The sequence below is a fragment of the Helianthus annuus genome, chromosome 14 (genome assembly GCF_002127325.2).
Source record: "Helianthus annuus cultivar XRQ/B chromosome 14, HanXRQr2.0-SUNRISE, whole genome shotgun sequence".
NCBI lineage: Eukaryota > Viridiplantae > Streptophyta > Magnoliopsida > Asterales > Asteraceae > Helianthus > Helianthus annuus.
Genome location: NC_035446.2, coordinates 173247370 through 173253851, shown reverse-complemented (window position 1 = coordinate 173253851; position 6482 = coordinate 173247370).

Sequence of the window (6482 nt, the reverse complement as noted above, 5' to 3'; positions counted from 1 at the left end):
AATTCACGGACCACTGGAACGTCTTTGACTTCGGCCTTCTTTTTCTTTTCCTTCTCCGCTACTACAATGTTGGCCAAGAAAGCTCTGTATTCCTTGCGGAGATACTTGCTAGCTTGGATGCATGACATGAGCTTGAGACCTTTCGAAGCTGTTTCATCGTACACACATAATAGATCACCATTAGCGAGCGAGAATCGAATCATCTTATCAAAACACACAACTTCAGCATGGTTTTCGCGAAGAAAGTCCATGCCTACTATGATGTCGAAGCTTCCGAGTTGCATAGGAATAAGGTCGATTGGGAAGATGTGATTGTTGAGCTCGAGAGTACAATCATGGAGAACAGAGTTAACGGCGACAGTTCTTCCAGTAGCGACTTCAACTTCGAATGACGAGAGGAGATAAGAGCGCTTACGACTAAGGAACTTCTCCAAACGACACAAAGCAGTTATCGGCTCCAGTATCAAACAAACATGAGGCATAAATACCATTCACAAGGAACGTACCATTAACCACGTTGTTGTCAGCCTGGGCTTGACGAGCATTGATGTTGAAGGTTCTGGCACGGGCTGCTTGTTGCTGCTGCTGCTGCTGTTGGGGCTCTTGTTTCACCACCCTGTTTGGGCACATGTTTGCAAAATGGTTAGGATCACCACATGCAAAGCAGACTCGAGCATTGATCGCGGGTGCTTGAGTTGCGGGTTGGCCTTGAGGGGCTGGGAGTAGAGCTTGATGAGCGGCGGCTTGAACTGGGGCTTGACGGGGACCATAGCGACAGTTAGCAGTGAAATGACCGTAGAGATTGCAGTGAGTGCAGAAATGACAGGCGATTCCCACCGGATGATGATATGAGCATGTCGGGTAGAGCGAGTGGGGACCTGTGTAAGCACGCTTTGCTGGCGGTGCATTGGTCACTGGGGCTGGTCGGTGATGACTGCTGCTGAGTCGGTATGGCTTGCAGAGGAGCGACAGTTGTCGTGACAGCACAGTTCTTGTTGCTGGAGCTGTTGTTGTTGTGCTTCTTCTTGCGACGTGATGACTTGTGTGGTTGAGTAGTGGAGGTGGTAGCGGTCGGTGTAGTAGTAGCTTGATGCAGAGACTTGGATGGCTTATCCCAGAAACCAGACTTTACCTGTTTGTCATTGATCCCGGTGGCAAGCAAGTAAGTCTCCTCGATTGATGATGTCTTGGCGGCATGAACAAAGTCGGCTACACAATCAGGTAGAGCTCGAATGTACTTCTTGATGGCCATGTCTGGAGTCTTGACTTGATCGGAACAGATAATGCTAAGCTGCTTGAAGCGAGCAGTTAAAGCAGCGTTGTCTCCGTCCTTCTGCTTGATGTTCCAAAACTCGTCCTCTAGCTTTTGGCGTTCATGGGGAGGGCAGAATTCGTCCATCATGATGGCCTTCAGCTCTTCCCAAGTTAGCTCATAAGCTGCATCATTCCCGCGTTTGTTTCGTTCGGCCGTCCACCAGTCTAGAGCTCGGGACTAGAAGACACCGGTCACATTGAGGGTACGGAGATTTTCAGGACAGCCGCTTTGGCTCAGAGTGACTTCAACCGAATCAAACCATTGAAACATGGCGGTAGGGCCATCTTCTCCGGTAAACTCTTTTGGTCCGCATGCCTTGAACTGTTTGAAACTGAAAACAGTCTTGTTAGCATCTTTAGGAGCGTCGATTCGCGACTCCTCAGACGACTTGCTGATGTTTTCATACACCTCGCTCACAGCTTTTGCCACTTGCTTGGCGATGATAGCAGCGAGACGCTTGTCTCTCTTCTCTTGGCGGGTAAGTGGGGTTCAGTGTCCAGATGATGACATGGTATGCAACAGATATCGTCGTAGGTCTCAGATACAACAAATCGAATCTCACCTCAAATGTCTACTACTTACTAAAGCTTAGGAACACGTCAAAACACATATCACATAAACACATAGACACATAACCACAGATTCACGTAGTCACAGAATCACATAAGCATGTAGGCACGCAGATCACAGAAACACAGAAGCACAGAAACACAGAAACATAGAGGCATATACGCATTCAGTCACCGAGGCTGTCAGAATAAAGAAACCTATCATTCAAAGCTCGCGTGTCGTTCGTATATATCGGTCGCGTATAGCGTATCGGGTAGTATAGTATGATCGTATAGCATGCCGAGTATAGTATAAGCGTATATTGTAGCGTAATTTCGTCTAGATTTGCAGCGACATATTAGCGATGTGTAGTGTGTTGTGTGATTCGCGGAAACAGTAGGCGTTAGATCAAAACCCAAAGTATCGCAACATGCTAACAATTAAAACACATGAACAGGTTAACACACTTAAAACACCTAAAATCGACCAATCATCAAAGTCAGCAGTTGCGGGCTCAGAATCAAAACACATAAAATAGAGAAATAGATTGTCTGCAGCTACTAAACGTCGACTACCCAAAGCGATTCGACTATTCACAATGGACTTGTCATCACTTTTCGACTTTCGGGATCGCGTCTCTGCCTCGATTCTTGGGCATTCAACGCGTATTCCCTAGGTCATACTTGTGAGTTTAGGTCGTTGGAGTCCGTCGAGGCTTTGGTGAGAAAAATAAAATCCGGAACAAGTTGTCAGGGTTAGGGTTTCACCCCTAGCTTAGCAACTTCTTCCTTGTTTTAGTAAAATTTGAGGAGATTATTCATTAAAATATGGATTTCACTCCTGATTTGGTATAATTCTCCTCATTTGTTATCGAAAATAATGGGGAAATCATTGCTAAGTTGATAAGATCAGCATTGACCAAACAATTTAGTCGAGAGTTTGCGGCTTTCACACCTAATCTCGACTAAATCGCTTGACTCTATTTGAAAATTCGAGTGCAGTGATAGCGTAGAATATTAGAATATAGCACATAAGCTTGGTCTGTTGGTTCCTAACTATAGTCTAGGTCTCTAAGACAGCGACCCGGACTAGGTCGTGTCTAGCCTAATTCCCTATAGTTATGGCTCTGATACCAATCTGTCACACCCCAACTGATGGCGGAATCATCGGGGCATGGCACTGAGCGAAACAGATTGTCTAGAAGTTTCCACAACAACTATCATTACTATATAGTTTAAATAATACGTCCCATACCGTATCCCAAATAATAAAACAAGTTATTACAGATAAGCATCTAGTCAAATATACTGTTCCGGCAACTCAGATTTAAATAAAATATAAATATTGTTCAAATGCCTCTAGAGACTCGATCTGCAAGATCTACAAACAACTATGCCCTGGACGCTTATTACTAGCTCGCCTCCCTAGCAGATAAGCATCCTAATTGCCTGTCACATACGTTAAAATAAAGTCAATACATAAAATGTAAAGGTGAGCATACAAGTTTGATAATAACATATAGAGTTCGAAATAGTTTACGCATAACCAGCACGTACACAGAGGAAAACGAAGCATGTTAATTATCGACATGGATCTATCGATACCAATGACTACAGGTTGACTGTCCGAGACAGTTCGCAATACATGATTACCACCGTAATCCATGCAAGTAATTGTCCTTAACAACCCCCGTGTGAACGGGTGCTGAGTCCAAACTATAGTACTACGTCGTTAAGGCAGGTAGACAACATTCCACGTGTAAACATAACAACAAGCATTCATTTAGTCACGTAATACATGCAGAACGGTTAGCGTTTAAATAGTTGAGTAGAGTGTTCGATTGTGATTTTAGATAAGTAACGTCTGTAACACCCAAAAGTGCTAAAGCAAAACGGGTTCGAGTATACTCACAGCGATTGATTGATGGATTGAAGGGAGCGCTTGAGAGTAGGGTTAGCCTGAATAGTTCAATAGCATAACGATGAGTGACGTGTAAAATGGAAACAAGTGATGATGGGTCGAATAGCCTGGTCGATCGAACGGTAGGTTCGATCGAACGGATTGTTCGTTCGGTTGGACAGTCCGTTCGGACAGTCTGTTAGATGGGCCGGTAGGCTCGATCGGTTGGACTGTTCGAGTGGGTTGTTTCTTCCTTTGTGTAGGATGTATTTGTGTATGATGGCTTATCCTTTTGAGTTTTCGTTGTAGCATTTGAGAACATTGAAGCGTTTTTACCTTTCAGGTCGATCGATCGAACGGGTCGTTCGATCGGCCGGCTTAACCAATCGGTTAGACACTTCAATAGTAGTCCTCAACAGGATGTCACCTGTAGGATCGTGTTTTGACCCGCATGAGTCGTTCAGAGGTGTTCTTCTCTGTTTCAGGTGCGGAATAACAAGAAACGGAGGTAGAAATAGCTGAATCTTCACTTAATCTATTGATTTTATTGATTTGACAACGTTTACAGCTCGATCTTCACACCGGCAGCACCTCGGTATGGAATTCAAGAATGTTACAAATGATTTCGCTCATGTGGTATTTATAGGATTGTACGTATAAGCGAAACTAATAGTTTCCCACATACGGACATGTACGTATAAGCGGAACTAATAGTTTCCCACATACGGACATGTACGTATCAGTGAAACTATTCAAAAGGTTTCCCACATACGGACATGTACGTATAAGCGAAACTATTCAAAAGGTTTCCCACATACGGACATGTCGGGAAATCTCATACAATGAGCCCTAATCTAACATTCTAAGACTAAGACACGATACAAGACGAAGTCGACAGATGCATGCACTAACATCACCGGATCGAACAACATGTTCGATCGGGTGCACTCCAATACGTCGAACGAGTTGAAAAATCGATTAAGGGTTGAAGCATAGTATCTCATGATCCGATGAGTAATGTTATCGAACAGCTCGTTCGATCGAACATCACCTCGTTCAATACTATACATCATGAAATTGTCAAAGTGTGGGGCCATGTGCTAGCCGATCGGCTGACATGTCCGATCGGTTGGGCTATTCGTTCGAACAGCCTGGTCGGCCTGTTCGTCTAACACTTGGCTGTTCTGATTGTTTGACGTTATATTGAGATATTTTGACAACGAGTTGAACCATGGCACCTTCGTTCTTACTTGTTTCCCCTGCTTGGACAGGAATCACCCAAGTCCGGCCGGTGAACGGTTCGAAACGGAGTTTATAGTTTAACCCGAAATCGGTGAATCTCATAGATAGAATCTGAATCTTGAACCACTTTACTATTAGAATGATTGGTGAGTTGGCTCAAGCTCCGTTTCTACCGGTTTGAAGGCATTGAGTGTAAAAGAATTAAAAGAAAGTTGGAAAATCCATCTTTCAATCCTTCACACTATGTAAATGTTCAGATCTGTGGTAGATCTTAGTGTTTTTATGTGGAAATCGGCTAGACCCAAGTGATTCTTGGTGGATTGAGGCCAAAAAATGAAGTTCTTGAAGAACACCATGATGACATCTTCCTAGAATGCTTAGATCTTAATGATTTCACGGTTAGAAATCAAGATTTGAAAGATAGAAAGTTGTAGGAGTGTGTATTGATCAAGAAAGTACAAGATTTAGGATGAAAACTTACTGTAATCGGAAGAAATCTGAGAAAAGAAGGGGAGCACGAGCTGATCGGTCAGAGGGTTTCCAAAAGTGGAAAGAATGACAATGACAGGCCTATTTATAGGCTTCCCTGTCACAACCCCCGGTCCCTAGTTCCCGGGAACGGGCGGCCGTGAGCCAGTTTCGGTGGTATCACGTTAATTACTTATTTGGCAGCGGAAATTTTCATCAGGGCCGTAGTTAGGAAATATTAAATCAGAGTAAACCACCATATTTTATAATATTAAACAAACGGGTAAAACCCAAGTTTTTATTACAAACTGATTTACAGGGATAAATCCCACTTTATTGAAATAAACGCTTTCTTTTATTTAGGTAACTTTTATAGCCACTTTTCCAAGCCTTCAGTGCTGTCCAGCTGGCTTCTATTTGGCTTTCACATTGTGTTACCTAAAACGCGTTTTAAAAAGGTTTTGTCAGTGGGAAATACTGGTGAGTGAATCCCAGTTTAATCAAGAAATATTAATTTACTTTAAACAGTATTGAGGGCGATTACAATGTTTATATCTACCCAATTACTCATTCAGTAGTGTCAAGTCTGACTGAGGGTCATATTACACATTGGCTAACTCTTCGTCCAATGGAAACGTTACTCACATTTTGTATACAAAACCCCAACATACCGGCAGTAATTGTAGAATTACAAAGACTCAATCACTGCTAAATTGCATTGTAAAATATTTAAGGTTTTGTAAAAACTGTTAACAAAAAGGAGATTACTCACATTGCTGTCTTAGGTTATTCTTTAGGGTTTCCTGGTGAATATCTATAATTTACACAAATGCACGTGTGTTAGTATAATAACCCATTTTAACATTAGTAATACCCTCCCCGAGACGGCATTCCAACGACTACGTCGGGCAGAACCACGACAGCCGTTACGGAACCCTAGATCAATCGGGCAGCGTATCTAATACGTCTCCAGGGGTTATAATACTTACATCGTAGCAGAACCTCGCTA